The 21885-nt window shown below is 35.9% G+C and overlaps 1 long non-coding RNA gene across 2 annotated transcripts in view; it reads left to right on the plus strand.

Moving 5' to 3' along the window:
* LOC139828844 (uncharacterized) overlaps window positions 1-21223 on the plus strand; it is a 56672-nt gene extending 35449 nt beyond the window's left edge. Inside the window, exons 5-7 of one of the 2 annotated variants that reach the window (XR_011740867.1) lie at window positions 3861-3946; window positions 7701-7812; window positions 18526-21223. This is a non-coding gene — a long non-coding RNA (uncharacterized lncRNA). Of the gene's footprint in view, window positions 1-3860; window positions 3947-7700; window positions 7813-8616; window positions 8706-18525 lie in introns of those variants that run through there. The other variant, XR_011740868.1, reaches the window with a different exon arrangement.
* The last annotated feature ends 662 nt before the right edge of the window (window positions 21224-21885 follow it).

The following is a 21885-nucleotide window of genomic DNA, read 5'->3' on the forward strand; positions in this document are numbered from 1 at the left end:
AAATATCTTCCTCTGCTATTTATTTATGTTACTGATATATATATAAGGGTATCACATGGTACTTTGCATGAAAATTAATTTCACTTAGTGTGGTTGGGTGGTATGGTTGCAGGTTTTAGCAGAACTCTCTGAAACAATATTCCCAGGTAGCTGCAAGAACTGCAGTTCCCAAGAATCTGAAATAATAAATGGTAGTCTTATCTTTCTCAGGGGCATTTTAGGAATATTTAGCATGTGAACACATATGAAAACTACGGTGGGCTGAAAAGAGTATTGAATTGTACTCGGCATTATTGAAACTGAAAGGCAGTGAAGAGGTGTAGAAATGAATGAGCTCCTAGAGGCTTTTTTATAGATTATGGGGGGAGGATGTGTTATAATAAAAGGTAATAAGAGCTTTCCTGCCTCTGATAGACTCTACCTTCAGCTAACCTACAGCTATCAGGAGTCAGTAATCCATGTTGGATAAAGAGGCTTTGAGGAGAAATTTTATTCTATTGGAATGCACCAGTTTGCACAATGGATTTGTTCGCTTTTCGCAGGCAGCCTTCCTGAGAGACAATATTTCTGAAGCTCCGCAAAGCGCTTTTTCTGTTTTCATTCTGCGGTGCTTTAATTGAATGAATGGGCTGCAGGGGCCTAAAAGTTGGACTGAGTAAAATCTGCAGTCTTTGAAAAAACAGCCAAACAAAACATGTCAAGCGGTTTCACATGACGCTATGATAAAATGAACATAAAAGGAAAGCCTATTTAAAGAACAGGGCATTAATGTTTAAGTGGTGTTCACTTCAGGATGGTACATTTTACATGAGTCTCTTTCCCTTATGGGAAAGTAATATGCTCCAAGTTGACTAAGTGCAGATCCTTTTCAGAAGAGGTTGAAGGAACAGGCATTGGGAATGCAGCAACAGTGCTGTACTCAATGCAGATTTGGGATATAATGCCGTAAGTCTAATTAACATCGTGTACTCCCATTGTGTTCCCTTAGGGTGAATTGTGGTTTTAAATGATAAGTATGTAGATTGAGACTTTCTTAATCTAGGCAAGTGGTGCAGTAGTACATTACTCACTGAATAACAAAAAGAATACAAAATCAAATATGGGCAGTATATTTCAAATAAAGTGCAGGGTGTCCTTTTTCTCATTTTCATTGTGCTTAGTAACACTGATTTATTCACTGAATAGAAGACTATTTTAGACTTGGAGTATAGGATTTGTTTTACTGTACTCTATAAAGAATTTAGACTTCTGATGGGTTTGTCCTTTGGAATACTTTTTTCTTTGGTGAGATGTTGATGTTCAGCAATGACAAGAAAAGTCATGCAGAATCTTTTTGAGGGGTCAATAGAAAAAAGTCATTCTGGAAGGACTGATTTGCAAGATTTTCCTCACATATGTTAGATGCTCCAGAACATCCCTTATGGGCTACTACTCCAGCACACTCAGTATTGCAGGCAGTATCTCCTGCTACTTCTAGAAGTTCCTACTTTTCATGTACTAGGTTGAAAAATATTTGCAGACACATGGTATCTTTTCTTTCCTCATCCTTTACGCCTAAGTTGACAGTTTTCAAGAGAGTCAAGCTGAACCACAGACCTGGGATAAAGACTACTGTAACACATATGGCTCAGAGTAATTTATCCTTTTCTTAAAGACTTTCCAGGAGATCTTCACCTTAATGTAAAGAAGCAAATCATGACTCTAGATGTATACGTGCATCTCTTCCAAGAGAGTGCCATCATCTTCAGAGATGACAGTAGAAAAATATTTATGCTTAGATCTAGTAATGGAACTTCCTATAGACAAGTTAAACATTGTTCTTTTAAGGGAAAATATTGAAAGCTACACAGGTAAAACAGGCATTTGTGTGGGAATGAGGTTTAGTAGGTGAATCAGAACAGCTCTGAGCTGTGCTGGCGTGATGAAGAGAAGAGAATATGTTGTGATCTTAATTGTTCATAGGCTTTATGGCTTTGCAGAACTTCTTTGCCTTGAACCACATTTTGTCCTATTTTTGAGTTATGTAGAATCCAGGTACTTCTAGCAGAGCTGAATTTTGTGACGTATCTAGGAATAGCAACAATTCTGAGTCCAAGGATTTTGAACTGTGGTTCAAACTTCAAGTGTAGTGCAGATCACAGTTTAAAATACCTGACAGTTTTTGATTTCTCTTCTGTCATTGAAGGAAGAGAGCAAGTTAAATGGTCTGTAGTAAACAAGTGATGGAACAAACAATATTTTTTAAAAAGGCACAAGAATGTATTTCTTCTTTTGCCTTGGTTATTAAGAGTAGCTTTTGTGTATTTTCAAAGATTTTTGGTTTGTACCCAAAAAAAAGTAACACTATTTAAAAAGTTGTTCATATTTATGTTTATATATATATGTCTGTATATGCATCTGGGTTATGTGCATACACACATTCTAGGTGTAAGTAACATTACCTCACCGCTTCTGAAGAGTATACAGAATATTTCATCTCTTCCCTTGTTTTTCCACTCAGAGGACTGAAAACAGAAAACTGCCATTTTTTTAAAATAATGGATTAATACACGTAACAAAAATTATTACGTCTCTCAATTATTTTCTGTACAGTACCTCTTATCATAAGGGGAAAATATTTTTAGTGATTGTAACAGTATTATCCTTTACATTAATAGCACATATATTTTGCAGCCACAGGAAGGTGTATGGTTTAGAAATATTTTCTCAGTGCTTGTAAACAAAGCATATATGGCAGAGACAAAATAACTCTCTTGTGCATTTTATTGAGTGATGGGGACTTTTAGGTTGTATCTGACTGAAGACTGAATACTTGATTTTAGTGGGTTTTTTGTTTGTTTTTGTTTTGTTGTTGTTTGTTTGTTTGTTTTCTGAAATAAACAGTTGTGTGAAGGCTTTTTATTCTGTTTGTTAGTCTTGAGGTTTTGGTCATGCCTACTACCACCCCTTCCTCTCCTTTTTCTTTCTATGCAGGATGCAATATTTGTTCTCTGAATCATGCTGGGACATGTTTTGGGAATTCATGGGATTATCACCAGGGCTACTGCTATCAGGCAGGACACATGCACATTTTATTATCTCATCCAACAGGTTTTCATTTTCTATGCACATTGAGTCAGTATTGAGGGGGAAACATGCTGCCATTACTACTGGCAGAACTCGATAAATATTATAATGGTCTTTTCAGTGCTGCAGAAGCTCGTTCTGTCATGATAATTCAAAATCTAAAAATTTCTTATAGTCCTTATTTCCTGTCTGTTCCTTTCTCTCATTTGCCTATCCAAAATGGATGGTATCCTGACCCTGAGCAGCCTAAAAGATGGTGCTTATGCAGAGGCTATGGTTTGATTAGTCAAATTATTTTGTTCAGCCTCTAAAATGTAAACATGTAGCTGCAACCAGTGTCCCCTTTTGGGAACGATGACAGGCACATTAAGTTAAAATACCTTTTAAAGCAATGAGTTATGTTAGTTTCCCAATACCTTGAAGAACCTCAGTATGGTAGTTTAATAATCTACTTGTATTTGGTATGGATCTCTATTTTGAGTTGTCTAGTACAGTAAAATCTGGCAGGATTTGTGAGAAAAGTACAAGAGATGAGACAAGATTAGCTCATCACAGACACCATATCCACGTGAAGTTGACTGTAGGACAGGCTTTGTATAAATCTGTGCTTCTCCTGTAGACACAGAGTGTGACCCTAAACTGGTGCAATATACCAGCAGGCAACAGCAGCTCACATCTTTTTCTCTTCACTTTGGCTTTGCCCTGTTCTCTCCCTCCCCAGCAGGAAAAAAAAACAAAATCAAGATTTTTCTAGCAGAATTTTGTGTGTGTAAGTGCATGTTTCTTCTGAGCAGCCTGAGGCCATGAGATGGGAATGGGCCACTGCGTCATCCACTGAGCAAGAACGAGCTGTACTCTGGCAGAATTACCTACCAGAAAGGTAAGTTCCCCTCATGCAATCTTCCTCTGACAGTGTCTTTGGAAGTTTGTTGTATAGACATTGTTTAGTATTTTGAACCGACATTTCCTTCTAATATGTTTATTAGAGATGATGTAACTCGATTAGTGTAAGGATAAAAATTGTTCCTGTGGTTATTAACATCTCTGCATATCTGAAATTTTAGTCTTAAAATTATTGGCGTGACATGCACTGCAACCGGTCTGGTTCACTTAGTGTTATTTTGGTTTGGTGGTTCTTTTTTTTTTTTTTTCCCTTGTTGTTGTTGTTTGGTTTTGTTTCTTTTTTTTTTTTTTTTTTTTTTTTAACAACAGTGCTTTTTTTCCCACTATTACAATTTCTTTCCTTTGTATGCAACTTCTGTGTCTTGGAAGAAATGTTCATATTTTCTGAGTTTCCTTTAGTGCTGATTTCCTCTGAATGTATATTGAGAACTACTTGTATCACTCCTGTTCTATCCATTAGGAGTGTGTGAACCTTTTTTGTATGGATTTTTCCTCTGTCTTCCCACTTCTATCCCTGTCACCCAACTCTCAGTCCATCCTGTGCCATTTTGAACTTTGCTGCCCTTTTTTTTTTTTCCCCCGATGTTGATATACTTTCTACCATTCTTTTTTTCCAAGTCTTCATATTTAAATGTGTGCAGAATGAGTTTGGAAATCCTGCATGTTCTAGTTATGGCAGGGCACAAGTTAGGTTTGGAGTTTGTATCTCTCTTTGACAAAATCTAAGAAAGGTGTTCTGAAACCTTTCATTGTGTTAGCGATAGTAATTGCACCTCTGTCTGTTTCAAAGGGGGAAAAGAAAAAAGCACTTAACTAGTCAAATCATATTTTCACCATCAGAAACAAGCTCATCTTCAAGAAAGTTAATTGGAGATAATTTGCAATATAGGGCAGGAAACAAAAGCAATTGTTTCATTGGATCAGAAATTAAGCATTCAGGTAAAAGATAACTCTGGCACTAGGAATGAGGTGTATAGGTGGGGAAGAGGAATTGTGCTCATAATTCTAGGACATTATGGCAACAAGCTGAGAAATCTATGTTTCAAACTAAGCAGAATATTTTAAAAAATATATAGTATATAATTTCTTCTACAGCACCTACGTCTGAAGGCTTAGTCAATGAGAGCACTGTAGGAGCAAGCCTTTATTATCGCTCATGATACCTTTATTCGGTTTACAGTAACAAGACCCAAATTCTAACTCTATATTCAGGCACTCTAATTGACACTTCCCAAGCATACACACGTTCAGCCTGTGCATTTCTGCAAGGTAGGCCTTGAAATGAAACGCAGGATTTTGAAGACCTAATTTTTAGCTTGCTTTCACGCGTGCTATAAGTATTTGTCTTAATGTACAAGAATTGCTTTGTGGGGCAGTCAGAAAGCACAAAGTGTTCCACTTCAGCTGGGTGGAATAGGTTAAAGTTCTCTGCTCAGTATACAGGTAGGAATGTGCAAAGAATCCATTACCCTCTAGGTAGTGAAGAACCTCATTTTTTCCTTTTCCAGCTGTGCCCTTCTTTGTTTATGTTTTTTCTTTTATGACCCTCATCATAGGTCTTTAAATATGGGATGTTGTTTGCTAAGAAACCACTCCATTATTCCAGGAACATATGTTCATGACAAGTACAAGTCATGAACATTTGAATAGTCTCCATCTGGCATGAATTAACATAGTATCATAATAAATGAGAAGTGTTAATACTAAGAAGCTTGTCTAGGAATTCTAGATTTAACCAATATTTATAGTTATACATATGGAATTTAGTTTTGGTTTTGCTTTGAAGAGCATAGATAAAAGTATGATTTACCATATCAGTACTGACTGCAAGCCATAGGATGCTTCAAGGAGTGTAATTCTTGAAATAACCTGATTATAAAGTAAAGTCTCTGTGAAATCCCCAGGTGCTTTTTAGCTCTTAAAAATACTTCTAAGGAAAATAATAAAAGAAAAAATAGAATATAGTACTGTATGCTGTAGTGAAGACAGCAGTGCATGGATGCCAACATAGCGTTATTTGTTAACATATGTATTTTAAACCCTTCAATGCCTCTGGAGTGTATAACGTATATCTAGCATCCATATGGCCATATGGAGACACTACACTCATTTAAATAACAAGTGCACAGTAAAATTATCTTGGCCCCAGAGTGCATGTTGTTTATAAAAGGGAGTTACTCTTCCTAAATTAAACAAAGAAAAAAAAATAATCTGCTGAACCATAAGCCTAAAGTACTAACCAACAGAAATTTTGAGACAAGATGAACTTCTACCGTAATATAACAGACACTGGTTTTAGTCACTACTGTGTATTCCGTAAAGCAACCAAATATATTTTTAAAAGTCAACATTTCCACTGCAACTTTGTCTATTTTGAGTATGTTTAAAGTTTTACTGTCCATTTCTGCAGTCTTCAGAAAGCTTCCTCTGTTCTATTTTCAGTTTCTTTTCATAATCATGCAATATTTTCAAATGAATGGAAATGATACACTAATACTGATATATTTGAGAACACAGTAGCCCTGCCACATTTGAGTTAGACATGATTTTGTTGTTGTTGTTGTTATAGTAAGCTTTCCTTTTCTGGTTATATTCCATTTAAAGTGGAATTTTCTCTGCTACTCAGACTGCACACATCCTTGTGCCATGCATACACCTTTCTTACTGTCTGAAGTGGAATAATTTGTAGTAAGAAAAGGAAGTGACAGGGCAAAATTAAAAGGTAAAATCTTAGGATTTTCAATATAAAAATGTTCACAAAGTGTATTAGGATCAACTGTGGCCTAGAGAAGACTTGTAAATGATAAAAGGTTTGGGTAGGACTTCTGAAAGTACCTGAAACATTTAAGCCAAAAGACAGAACACAAAGTTGCATCTAGTGACTGGAGTTACATTTCCCACAATGAGCAATGGGCAAACAAAAAGTAATTTTAAGGGGGAGAGAGATAATTGTTTTGCTTTTGTTTAGTATTTCTTACTCAGTTCTGCTTTACAACATTAGATACCTCAGCTGAAAAGTAACACAAACTGTTGTAGACTGTCCTGCAGTGTGCCAATTAGTTGCCCTGTAGCAATATGGTGATGTCTTAAGTTGCCAAATTTGCGTGTTGGCAATTGAAATAAAATTACACATCTCTATAGCTCATTTTCCAAATGTGTATTCATTCTATATATTATGGTATCATCCAGCTGGTAAAAAAAATCTTAAAATGTTAATCGATCCCAAAAATATAATTTGGAAATTTCATATTATTACATGCAAATGGTTTATATGGCAATACTGTAGTTCAATACGTGATTCAAGCTATTCACTTTATTTTTTTTATTCACTCTCCTTAGTTTTGATTGAAAGGGCAGACAGTAATGTTCAAAATTTCTCCCAGGTCTTTGTTTTACTGTAAATCCTTGGAAATCAATGTGTCCTGGAATAGTTCTAGAATCTGGAACATCTTGTTAGATACAGACAACACTCAATGCATGTGGCCAAAATGACACTTTGGGTATGTTCACAAGCCCATGGCAGCCTCAGGTGGAGATCTCAGCTGTGAGGAGTCCTGGAACCCTCCACCAGCTTGTTCTCCAGCCCACGTTTCTGTCATGTTCTGCTGCAGCAATTTCCCCACAGTACTCCATGGTGTAGTGCTTGTGAGGAGATACACTTGCATTAGGAGATATCCTTTTGGATTCCTTTGCACTTGGCTGTTATTATCTATAATGACTTTCATTCTCAGGAAAAATCTGCTGGCATGAAGAGTTGAAGAAATGGAAATACATGGAGCCATGAATTTTCTGATAATATTCAAGAACTTGTGTATTTTGGCTGAACTTCCTGTGAAAAGAGAAGTAAGTTGTTGCTTTTTTTTTCCCTTCCTCTAGACACGAGTATGACATTATGTTAGAGCCAGTAGTAGGAAAGGGTCAGAGTCTGGCAAATTGCATAATTCGAGTCCTGTTTTTAATAAAGGTCCTAGGATTTGGCACTGGGGAAGAAGCAGATGGGTAGTGAGATAGCAGTCTTGTCTGGCTGCCACCCACAAGTAACATACAGCCTCCTTGTTTAGTGTGTCTGGGCATAATTTTCACTGACATACAAAGAAGTATTTTTAGGATTGATGTCAGTTCATTGGCTCAACGGCATTGTTTGGCTTGCTGAAATGATTCCCAAAAGCACTCACTGCTTTTGAGAATGGCACTTTCCTCTTTGCAGAATGTCATTATTCTGCATGGTAATGACTGTTTTGAAGGGCAGGTCAGGTAGTCAAATAAATGTGTGGTTGGTGCTTTCTGATTGTTTCTAAAATAGGCAGGCCAATTTCTGCTGAAGGAGAGTGAGTCTGAAGTGTGCCAAAAATCATTCTGATTTGCTAGAGAAATTCCAATAGCTGTAAGCACAGCCACGGGAGCCCAACTAATGTGTGCAGCAAAAGCGATCATGTAATGTTCACAATGTGGTCATCTTATCTTTGTGCTTCTGTGCAGCCCACACAACAAATGGGGAGAAACAAAACTGGCTCCGAGATATGACCCAAACTCATAAGCCTAGAAATCACAAATAATTGTGTTTGTGATGTGAATTCTACTTTTGTCAGCATGTGTCTGGTGTTTAGTGACATCAGAAAGGAAAAATAATTCATTTTTCATTTGTAGAAATGAGAAATGCCAGAGATTTTGTATAAGGATGACTCCTGCTTTTGCAACTGTGTGGACTGAGAAGGCTGCGTTAGAAAAAAACCCTGCCCAAATACCTTTAAAACATGTCTGAACAATTGAGACAGAAGTTTGTCTGGATTTCCAGAGGAATTACTTTCTTAAGTCACTAAAGCAATCTACAAAATTCCATCCGTAACTGCTGATCATGGTCAAAGAGTGAGGAATAATAAGAGGAAAATATGCTGAAAGTTGTTGCTCTCTGACAGTGTATAATGAACGCGTCAGGTAATACAGCTTTTCTGTATGGCAAAGTACAATCTTTCATCCTGTGTCAAAAAGCTTCTCTAAAGTGCTTTTCATATTAAAAGTGTCAGATATATATCAAGTTTTTTCTCAGTTTTATGAGGCAGAAAGTGAAGAATGAGGTAGTGATTTGCTAAGATCACTAAGAAATCAAAACCAGAATGAAGAGCTCAATTCTTCTTTCAGTCTCTTCCTTTACCCTCATGACATTTTAGGAGTTTTTCTCTTTAAATAGTTTTAGAAATGTAGGAATGATACATTTAAAGACACTAGGTATTACATCCAAACCAGTGGGGTTAATTCATTTCACCATGTCCCTGTCATTTTGTGCCACTGAATGCTAAGCCCTTATTTTATAATTCATCTGAATGGATTTGTTCCCAGCTTCTCAGTAAATCTATTTTATAAAAAGTTCTGAGCTCTCAGCAGTATTCTTGACAAGAATCAGGATGAAACCAAGGTATTTTGGGTTATACTGTGAAAACTGAAAGACAAAAAGCCAGTTGTCTCAGAGCAGTGCCAGCCAAGAGCTTTCTCTTATATTTTTTTTAAATTTATTTATTTTGTTTTATTTTTGACTGTCATTCCATGGAGTGTGGTGGTGGTGGTGTGTTGTTTTGGCTAAAGATGAAAGTTCTTTTATCTTTCATCGGACAAAAAGTATTGCTGAAAATGAGGCAGTGCACTTCAATGAAATGAGGCAGTGTAAATGAGTTCATGCCTGACACAGAGCTGGAAACTCTGAAATGAGGCTGGGAACCACAATTCGGAACCTGGCTACTTAGAGTTGTGCTTCCTGCAGAGTTTGGGGGGGACGGTCTACTCATTTCTTACACTCTTACCACCCTGTTAATCTCAACATATGTTCACATATATGTTTCTCTTCATCCCATGGAGGCTAGCAATTTTAATTAGTCATATTAATCACTTCAACAGCTAAAAGATAAAAGCAGTTTGTACTTCACAGCAATAAGGCATATGATCAAGGGAATTAATGCTGACCTCGCTTCTCTTGACAGTTGTTCCCAACCTGTATTTAAATGAAGTCTGCTTCTTTTGTTTCATTTCCCTAGAAGTGCTAGTGTGCCTGAAATAATTAATTGTTGAAATAGCAATTTTAACCTAGGTCTTGAAGTGTGAAATTTCATGACACCTTGGAGTTCATCTAACAGCTTGCTACTTCCTACTGGGTTTCCTCTCTCTCATCCTGTAGTCCAGGCACTCCTGCTTCTCTTGTGCCAACTCCAATGCTTGGCACTTTTTTCTTTTTTTTTCTTTTTTTAATCTCTTGAATTATTGTTTTGCTGGTAAAAAGTTGAACCACTTCCCTGAGAGGGCAGATGAGTACTTGGCCAGTGCAAGAGGAGCTGGGAACAGTGGGACTGCCCCTTTTGACATCAACAAGCTCTTTGATCTTCACAAGTGTCTCTCAGGGTCCACCGCAAGGTGTGTTTTGTCGATGCTAAAATCTACTGTCAACAACAGTCCTGCTGCCTCCTGCCCCAGGCAGCTTATTCCTTCCCACGTTCCAGTTCTGGAGGCCCTAGTATGGTACCTTCTGATCTGAACCAAGGAACCAATGCGGCTTAACTAATGAGTTTAAAAAAAAAAAGGTAGTAATTTTGCTGGAGTAGTTCTCCTACCTATTTCTCTGTAAGACTCAACAAATAGTTACTCTGATGTCACAGTTCTGGGGTGTACTTGGGGTTTTTGCTGGGGGGCAGTTACAAGAGATGTTTTCATTACTACCACCTTGGCTCTGCTGATGTAGATGTTTGTGAAACTATTCTGGAATATCAAAGCCAAAAAGTGACAGTTTTTAAACTTAGAGACAAATCTGACGTTTTTTTAACCCGGTCAACTCCAGTTATCTTCCATAACCATGACAACTAGTGAGCTGCAGCCTAGAGACAAGAAGTTCTTAAGCAGCTTTGTAACTGAGGAAAATAATTCAGCAAACTACAGAGTAAGCTAAATTGACCCGTTATGATTTTAAACAGACCTGAGAAAATCTACCTAAATTAGTGCATTCTGCACTATTAGAAAAATGAACATCTGCATTATTTTTGCACCTCTGCATATTCTCCCTTGACTAAGTGAAAAATTCCCAACTACTCCCAGCTACTGTTTTCTACACATAGAACATATTTACTGCTTTTATGATTTTCCAACCAGTTCTACCAAGTTAATCAAGCATAATAATGTAATAAATAACTGTGATCATTGAAATTTTGGAAGCTTTTCAGTAAATTAGAGGATTTCAGTATTTTACTTACACCCAGTTTATTTGGATTTCTTCTATCCTGCAATTAGACCTTCATTCTATGTAAACAGCCTTTTCAGCAAAGCACGTATTTGCAGAAGGCAGTAAGAGGTCTATGCGCCATAGTGGTGCCCGTGCCTTCACCTTTCTCGCAGTAGTAGTAATGTTGTTACTAACTGGGAACCAAAACAGCTGATGTTGGCAGAAAAGAGTTTGCAAACTTGACTAAATGGGATTTAACAAATTGGATTAAATCGAGTTATGTTGCAACTTGATTTTGGTTTGCATTTTTAAAGTTGTCCTGTAGTGATATTGAGACACAATGCACTATTATATTAATGCATTATCATATTAAGTTTTCTGAATGTAACTCTTAATTTTATAAGAACTGGGTAACAGCTTGATGGAGTGCAGATTCTGCAGCTGTTACTGATTTTAAAATGCATTTAACTGGCCTTTTTTTTTAAATTCAAGACAGTAGAATTCATTTATTTTATTTCTTATATATTTAATTTAGCAAACAAAACTTTGTGCTAAATCTCTTTTAATCTGTTTAGAAAAAAGTTCAGTATTATCACAAAAATTCTAGCTCCAAGTGTTTTTTTCATAAGCTAAATATTTTTACTTTTTAGCAGTGTATCAATTTTACAGGAGTTTGTTATAAATCTGTTCTAAAGTCTTAAGTTTTTCATTAACTACCTTTTATCCTGGGTATTCCTTTATTTTGTCCACTCTTTTCCTAGTAAGACCTTATGGTGTTGATATTAAAATGTTTGGGGTTTGTTTGTTTGTTTGTTTTCCTATGCTGAATTACCTGAACAAGTTGTTCTGGATTTATTTGTCAAGTGCAGAGGGTCGACCCAACAGTGTTTCTTCTCCCTGATTCTGTTCACAGTAATTCACAATCATAGCAACAAGTGACCTTCAATAAAAACATAAGGAGGTTATAGACTTTAAACAGATTGTTCCAGTGATTTGCACTTTTACACAGCTTTGAATTTGCTGCTTGTGCTACTCTGTTGACCTACGTATAAATGAAATGAACCTAGAATTTATATTTTTTAGATACCTATTTTGATATATTGTAGTTTTCATTGCAAAATATGAAATAGAGGATGAACTGTAGAATCCCTGTTGCAAAATACAATTTTTATAAGTTGGACTGGATGTACACAAAGCCTTCCTGCCTCCTTGGTTATGTGTACCTGTGTAATGTGTAGATTTGGCATAGGCTTTTTTAAAGAAAAGACAAAGACCTTCCCTCCCAAGTTGGTCACCGAATTCAACTGTGCATGGTGCAAAGAGTTTGTGTAGAACTGGTTTGAGGTTTAGGAAAAAAATATTTGAGTTGTCAATAGAGATGTAATGAGCCACCTGAAGCCTTAATGCTCAAACTGCTTATTTTATCAGTCAGGCTTGTAACTGCCACAAAAATGTTCTTTCAGCTATATTTATGTAGAGCATCCAGATGTCAGTTAGCTAAATCACAGTCGTATATTCTCTAGGGAGATTTTAGGTCTTGTTTCTAGTTAAATGATACAGCAGGTGGTAATCAGAATTCAGATCAGATGTCAGCTATACCCGAAGTTTTCGTCATCTCTCTTTACCCCTATTTTTGTGAATGTTTTTGCATGACATGGACAGAGGAAGCTATAAAGCAGTGTCATAACACTTTGATAACTACAGTAGAAGAGATTCACATTTCTTATCAGTTTACTTGAATTTTCTTAGTTTGAAACACCAACTCAACAACCTGTTTTAATAAGTAATACCTTGTGAAATCTAGAGTGAAGAATTAGAAAAATGGTAAGGTGTGTGTATAAAATATTTTAAATGAAATTAACTTGTTGTGAATTTTATAGAGAAGCAGCAAATTGTATATTTTCTCTCTTTTTCTTCATCAATGATACTACTTGTTCATTACAAGTATATAGTCATTTACTTTACCCTTGTTTTTTTCTGAAGCTACCATTACTTTTTGGAATACATAAGTTTTAATTTCATCATAACTAAATATGAAGATTTTGTATGTGTCAAGTCTTTCTAGTTATTAAAAATCTATGACTGTGTCTTGATTGGGAATATTTGGTGGTCTAACAGCTCATAGATTTTTTTGTTTTACTAGGTCTTTGGTAGAAACATCTCTCCTTGTGATTCTTAGTTATCAATTAAGTTTATTCCTTAACCAATGTTTTATACACAAACTATATGTATTTGTTGTTCCTTTGCATAATAACTTTGCATAATAATATTGATGTTATCACAAAGTCTTAAAAATATTTTTTGTCAAAACTCAGAGTTAAATTAAGGCATTGAACCTTGGTTAGCCTCTTTAAAAAAGGCCGAAATAGACTCTGTTTCCATACTGTATATTGAAGCTTTTGTGAACTGCTGGACTGGACATCTTGCCAACCCTGCGTAGTCTATTGTTTCACCCAGATAAGGAAAATCTCTTGTTCTGTGGCTGCCCTTAGATAGTCCATGACATCTCTTGTCTCACAGATATTTGGATTTAGGAGGCAGCGTGGCAGCTGGATCTCAGGACAGCATCAGGATCCAGGCTGCTCTGAGCATTGGTCACCTCAGGTAGAGAATATAGTTTGCTCTACGTTGTTCAGCACAGCTACATCTCAAATGCGGATTAAATAAGAAGCTGAAGTTTTGCTACTTGGGGGAACAAAAAAAGAAAATCGAACATACTTATTTCAAAACTTCTAGACCAGTTTTGTTTCTGGTGCACATGTCAGGCTGAGTGTGCGCCCCAAGCAATAAAAGAACATTTTATTTGAAAAGAAAGAGTCTAAGGGGTGTGCTCATTAGATGCAATGCGTGCATTCCTGGGGAGGAAAAAAAAAAAGACCAAAAAACAACACACCACACACAAACCACCACCATGTTTTTAAAGGTGGTGCACAACTTAAGGCTGTCCCTTGATGGCAGTAACTTTTGAACTGAAAATTTATATACTTTCCACGTGCTTCTTTTCCTCTACAGTTCATGAATAAATGAACTGTTAGTGCAACAACAATATTATAGCACAGGGTACTGCAGTTTTTGTAGACTGTCAAGCTGATGGTTTATGCAATACCAGTGTGGTGTATAAGTTGTATCAGTGTCCCGGTTACCTGAAGATGAATATTGATAAGCTTCAAATGATATAGCAGTCAACTTTGAATAATTTTCTTTTTTACCAGATCCATTAATTTTCAGAAAATAGAAAATAAAAAGAATAGTACTGCTTGCCTGATTTTACATTTTCCTCCTTGATCCTGTTGACATCGCACTACTGTGGCTTATTTTGCATTAATATAATAGTAGGGCCTCCAGCTGGAATGTGTGCTGCTCATCACAAACCTTTGAGCCCAGCAATTCAACAAATTTTCAGTCTGCTTCACTGTCTACATCTCTGGTTGATGCCTTGTCAGTTTGTCTATGAGGATATTATGGGAGACAGCATTGAAAGCCTTGCTGAAGTCACAATATGCATTGTCACTGTTCTCCCATTCTTCACTGAGCCCATCTTCTCATAGGAGAGGGCTATAGGATTCATTAAGCATGACTTCCTCTTTATAAATCCATGCCAACTACTCACAATCATCATAATGGTTTTATTTCATTATTTCTAGTAATGAAATGGAAGTAAGTCTTTGCTAGAAAAAGTTGAGACTAGAAAACAAATCAGTTACTTTTTGTCTTAATGCCTTAGGGAATTCATACTTTCCTGTAATATAACCTGTATGACCATAGATCTGTGATTTTCAAAATTGTGTGTGTAAGTACGCATGGTCATAAATCTTATTTTCAACAAACTTTATTGCCACACAAAAAAAGTGTAAATATATTATTTTCAATATCTGAAACAAATTGTCACAGTTAGGTACTATGTTTGGTTTTATAGGTCTACTTCACATGGAGAGCTCCTTAAAATGTAAAACCACATTTCTGTTAGTGAAGTAGCAGAGCTAAAGTAGCAGAGCTGTTACGGTTTTTCTAGTATCAAAAGAACAGAAAGTAGCATTTTTCACTGTTTATAAAGGTTGTTATTTAAGTATGTTAATTGGCCATTTCTACCCTATTTATTATTAACAGCTTGACAAGTTTAGAAAAACTTTTCAGGATCTGTAGCAGTAGCTGTTTCTGAGTTTTGCTAATTAATAGTGTCCAATGCATTAATTATTTATTTTCAAGCATGTTTAAAACGCCCCAAGGATTTCTTGTTGAAAAGTGGGATAACTCATGCTGCCCAAAATTAATGTGAAAATGTTACAAGACCGAAGATAGCCAGAAGCAAGCTATTTGACAAGGCCTGCAAATCTCATGTGTGTGCGTGAACTTCAGTGCTTCCATGTGTTGCTCAGTGCTGCTGCCTTATTAATGTAATTGTCCATATTAAAAGAATCTGTATTCAGGGGTTTTTTCCCCCCTAAAGAAATGCTGATTAGTGGGTATGAGTTTTTGGACTTCTATCAACTAAACAAAAGTCAATTGTAGTCATATTTTCATATGTCGTGACTCAGGACTGCATGAAAATGTTTGTTGTAGTAGATTGATTAGTAGGGGTAAAATTTTCAAAATTAAATTCTCACAAAGCTCATGTATTTTATCTGAACAAGAAAATACATTAAGAATATACTCAGAAATGTGCTGAGAAGAATGCCTGTGGTCTGCTATGGCAAGGAAAAAAGGATTTGCATATTACAAAGTGATTAGTCCATGTCAATACTCTGTGTGAGAATACGTACAACCACAACGAAGATCAAAGATTATATAGGGAGTATTTCAGTGACAACTATTAGAAATATTGTTGTCAAAACCTGATGATGATTTTGTGCTGGTAAATGTCTTTTGAAGCAATTGGACAGAGACTGATCTATAGACAGAAAGGGTGGCTTTTGTTCCCCAAAACAAAAGGGAGTGGATGCCGCCCTCTCTCATTTATGGGAGAAAGAATTTCTCTGTCATGCAGTGACAATAAAAAAGACAAACAGAACCAATGAGTAAAAATGTAATCTTATGCAGTTTTTTGTTTTCTGCAAATGAATTCATGTCTTTTGTTCTCATTTTTATTGTATACAGGTACTGTGAAAGGCTTTGCCTTTTCCCCAAGGTGTGTTTCTGGGAAGCAGTGCTCATTTTCCATACATATAGTGATATTCTAGCATCTTTGCTACCTTTTTTGTTTTCCTAATTGCACACCTCTTCATTTTTAAAGAGTTTTTAGTAAATTTTACCCCACTCAATTTGAAAATTACCCTGAGCAGTACTCCTTTCTTTATTGAATCCAACTTATTTTTTTCTTTATGGTATTGTTTATTCTCCTACAAAAATCCAATTTTCTTATGAAAAAATATATTTCAGATTCCAGGTACGTTGAAAACTGTCACCTGTACTTTTCAACACTATTTATGGGAATAGTATCTATTCACATACATAGCACTGACAGCATTATTTAATTTACTTCCAGAAGTTGAACTATCCCTATCTTTAGTGCGGCCATTCAAAACCAGCTAAGCCCTCTCTTTGTCTTATAACTTACTAATTTTATTTTTGTTTCTGAGGCTGCCACAATGTTCTTTAATACAGATGTTCTCTTTTTTATGGCACATGCCAAAGTGAGGGACCTGAATGGAAAGAGAATAATGAGTCCGTGTTGGTTCGTTTGTACTGAGTATGGAGCTACGCTGTGTTCAGCACTCCCAGCCCTGGCCACAAAGCCTCTATCCTATCCATAAATGATGTATTTATAGTACTGTTAGAAAAATATATGGACAAAGGTGGTGACATGTGTTCCGCTACTTTGATATCAACCAGAATAATTTTCTATGTTTTTGTATAACCAGGTATGTATGGTGCATATACTTTTAGTCACGACATTTATAGTTAGTTGACAATAACTCTGCAAAATGTTTTCGGTTTGCCAATTCATGAGTGAATCTCTAATGGCTAATGGATTAAAAAAAAAAAAAATAAAGTAAGGGATTGCATCAAGAGGTCAAGAAGAATGAATTATCGTAATAGATGAGATGTACCCCTACACTGACTCTCATGTTATTCATAATGGTTAGATTCTCAGATGGACTGTTCAATGTTTGATATATGTAAACTTATGGGGTTTTTTTTATTATTGTTTTACTACATCCAAGTAGGTATTTTATTATTTCGGTTCTGAAGTATACATATATATAAAACTAATAAGCATCGTATTTAGACAGTAGGATAAAAATGACAATGTACCTTAGTTATGTTTTGGAAAGAGCCACTAATTTCCCTGTTTCATTAAGTTTAAGTCACAGAGGTGTGTTTTTTTGGTGGGGTGTTTTTTGTGTGGTTTTTGTTTTTTTGTTTTTTTTTTTTTTTGTGTGTGTGTGTGTGTATTTTGTTTTGATTGGTTTGGATTTGTTGTTTTTGTGGGTTTTTTTGTTGTTGCGGGTGTTTTGGTTTTTGTTTTTTTTTTTTTTATTTTTTGGGTTTTTTTTTTTACCCCGTGATTGTTGGTTTGTTGAACTATATTTACTGCAGTTATATAATGAAATAGCTTAGTTGACTTTTCTTTGGAGTGCATGAAACACTGTGATCTTGAATTGTAGCCCAGATTTTACTGGCACTTATTGAGGTTGATGGATTCTGGAGAAAACTCTGCTATCAGTCTTTAAAAAGTGCAGCTAATAATACTTGGAATGCATTTTCTAACTAGACTTTAAACACTGTACTTCATCAGGAGATGTCTGTACCTTAAGATACATTAGGAATTTATATGACTGTAAGATTTGTGTTCAAAATTATTTTCTCTTGCAACAGTGAAGGCCTTACAAAGAATGTAATGGAAGCCCAATGCAATGTAATATAGACTGTAATTTATCTGTTATCCCATCTTGCAGTGACTTAAACTATATATAATTTGAAAATTGCTTGACATAGAATTCTTTTTCAAGATCTTGACAACTAAAAAAATAATGACACCCCCCCCCCAATACTGACAAATGCATTTACTCGATGCTTCAAAATATTTATGTATGAAACAATATAATAGAGACATTGCAATCCTAATTGAGATGTTTTAGAAGACTATTTTTAAATGTAGATAACTTTTTGTGGAAAATCAAGTTTGGATTTACAGCAAATTATTCTGTGTAAATATGTTCATTTTAGGAGGTTCATATAATTTCTTATCACAGGGTAAGAACTTGCTGAAACAGAAAAAAAATGTTCATATATCTGATATGGGTATCTCTATATTTTTTACTGGAAAACTGGAATTTTTCAGCTGATAGACCTCAACTTTTTGTAGAATTGCAGTAGATGCTGAAGCTCATCATCTCCAAAATTGTTTCTTTCTTTAGGACTATGGCATCTATACCCTGCTATCTGGGAATAGATCCTTGTGTGAAGTTCATCAAGCATTCAAGTGTCAAGTCTGGCAACAGGAAAGAAATACCACTTGAATTGCATATATTGTCAGCTCAGACATCCTTTTCAAAACCTGAACTCCGGTCTGAATACAGATGTATCCATGCTCTTTCCCATTCTCACAAGCTAGTGGTCAAGAGATTTGGTTTTGTCCCTGTGTGAACACTCAAAAGTCTGTCAAGTAAGCATGTTTTGAAAACTCCTAAATTGCTGTAAAATTGAATTTCACTTTTTGCTTAGCCGTAGTCAATTGATTTACATAGGTTTCAAAATGCAAATAATCAGTTTTCAGGGACCTGAAAATGCTTCTAACACATTGATTGTTTGTAAACCTGATATATTTGCAGTGTTTGCATTAAAGATGTCTCTGTTATTATAGTATTCTAAATTATTTTAAAACAATGATCACTTAAACTTTCTCTTAACACAGTTACAATGGAATGAGTATATAAAATTCTCTACAGAAATAAGGGTTTTTTTCTCTCACTCTGCCTTAAACCTGCTTTTCAGAGGGTTTTAGAAATCTGTCCAATGTATTTGTAAGGACAAGCATTCAGTTTTACTCTGCTTTCTGGAACACAACCCATGCAGATTTTTATCTTTTGATTGCTGTCTCTCTCTTTAGTCAAACCTGGTTTATATAAGTTTTCTGTTGAATATGATTCTGATATTCCTGAAACACTTTTGTTTTTCTTAAGGCAATTGTCCTCCACCTTGAATTTTTCATCTTTCAAATACTGTTTGGAAGCTGCCACATACCTTCTTACTTTATAGTTGTTTGAATTACATGTGTCTAAACTTGCTCATTTCTTTTGTCCTTGAATATCATCTTTAAACTCTCTCTAATGAGTTTAAATGCTGGTATTGATGCAGAGCACAAGCTAAAAACTTGCTCTGTAAAACCTGACAAACAAGTTAAACAGATTATGACTTTTGATGGATACTTTTGACATTACAATTTGGTAGTGCAGTTGCTATATTTTTGTCTAGCCTCTCTTCCAAACCAGCCAGCTTGCATATTCTGAGCTGCCCAAGGACTCATTTTATCCTACAAATGTTTATGCAGATGTGTTCTGTACAAGTTAACATATTATATATACTGAGTTTTATTCTCAAGCTTAGCATTTAATTTTATCAGTCTGTCATTAAAAATAGCCAGTTGCAAATTAGCAGTGCTAGCTGCCTCTCTTTAATCAATTTCCTTAGCAATTGTGAGGTTCAGAATTACTTTCAGAAGCATTTAATAATGTCAGTGTTACATTTATATGGTATCTCAGGACAAAGGAGTTAATCATGACACAGAATCTAAACTGCAGATTGACAGAAATAAATCAGATGAGGGAGAAGAATTCCCACCAATATTATTTCACAAACGGTGGCATCTAATTGCCTTCTGTGTGTTCACCAGGACTACTCTGAATCTTGTTTCTGAATGATTGATTGCTCGGCTCGGCTGTTAAACTGGATTTGCAGTTTATCGAAGGCTGTTGTGAAGTGAGTAAGCCTTGAAAATGAGTTGAACGGCATCATACATTACTGTTGGCTGCTGTGTTGGTTAATGCTGCACATCTAGCCCTCTGACATTATCACAGACTTTATAATCTTCTATTACTGCAGGGGAATGGCCTGCTATCAGTAATGTGTTCAGTCCTTGAAAGATGCAATATCAAAAGCCATTTACTTCTGTAGGATTGCAAGTTTGTTCTATGGATTCATATTGTGTTATAAAGGCATAAACGAGCTGTTTGGCCACTGTGTCCAGCTGGAGCATCTTGAGTAGGTACTACTGTATATATGTCTACCGTTTAGTTTTGACATTGTAAACGCTGCTGGCCCCATATGTAATCTGTGTGTGTTTATATACAATGACTTACTGTATCATTTACTTTTTCCTCTCTACCTCTACAACAGTGATAAACCTGTCTCACCATTATCCAAAGGTCTCCAAGGGCAGGCAGTAAGCTCCAGAGTACAAAGCACATCCCTTGTCTTCAGTTGTACACCCCTGAAAAGAAGTACTGGAGTACTGAACGGTGGCTAATATACATATATATGTATTTATGAAGAGACTGTTGTTTTACAGGGGTCAAATGTTGCTCAATCTCTTATGAATTTGCTCCGTCCAGCATTTACCTGTGTTCTTATGACTGTTTCTAGTGCTTGCTATAGGTTATTCTGACATCTCCTGCTACAGAGAAAGTATTATTCAATGTCATTTTAGAATCATAGAATCATTTTAGGTCACTTTCACAGAAGAACAGCACAATCATGCACTGTGGACTACATGCCCTGGCAGCTTGCCCAGCAGCAAAACAAAAATATTAATTGGGAAGCAGAAATGCAGGTGGGTGATACTGTGGGCACTCAGATTCATTCAGCAGATCAAATGGGAGGTTTTGCTTTCAAGAAAGACTTTTTTTCTTTAGTATCTCAGAATTCTGCTTGCTTTAGTTTGATGCTGTCTTGTTAAAATATTTTCTGCATGTTTCTACGTTAAAATTTAAATGACTTTTCTTCCCATAGTCATTGCTGATGGGCATAATTTGAAGAAACTGATTAATTTAACCATCTTTTGTATGTAAATCAATAATGGATACTGGGAAGATTAATGCTTGTAAAAGAAAAAATGATATAACAGTAATAAATCTTTCGTGGGAGTCATATGTCTTCTTCATTTACCAGTACAGAAATGATCAAGTTTAGTCTGGTGCATAACACAAATTGCCTGTTGCTCATGAGGCATAACCCAGTAACAGTGGGAGAGGCAGGTAGGGTCTTTTTGCCAACATTGGGTGGCCCCAGTTCTGCAGCAGAGCACTTGGCATTCCTTCCTCAGTGTTACGTTCAGGACATGGTCTTGAAGAATTCACACAGGACTTTTAAAAGCTCTGTAGAAGTAAAATAACTTCCACTTTTCCGTTGGCTTTTTTAGCTCCAAAACTACACAGAATTAAATTAAAAAAAAAAGGGGGGGGAGAGGAGGGAAGAAAAGTCTCTCCAAAATAATATTTTGAGGAACATGTCCCTTTCCTATTCTTTTATCATAATTGACAGACCATAGAAACTCATCTCCTGAGTGTTTCATGAAAAATGTTTTACCAGGATGGCTGAGCAGGCTACACTGAAACCAAGTCCCCACTGACATGTGCATAACCACCTTAAAGAGTTTGGAGCTGTAGTGAAAGCATCATCTAATAACCGATGGGTGAGTCCATGCCACAGCAGCTGAGGGAGTTGCAAGAAATACCAGGTGGCTGGATCTTATTTTATTTTTTTTCCTAATTCTCTCTATT

Source organism: Patagioenas fasciata, chromosome 11 (genome assembly GCF_037038585.1).
Source record: "Patagioenas fasciata isolate bPatFas1 chromosome 11, bPatFas1.hap1, whole genome shotgun sequence".
In the NCBI taxonomy this organism is placed as follows: Eukaryota; Metazoa; Chordata; class Aves; order Columbiformes; family Columbidae; genus Patagioenas; species Patagioenas fasciata.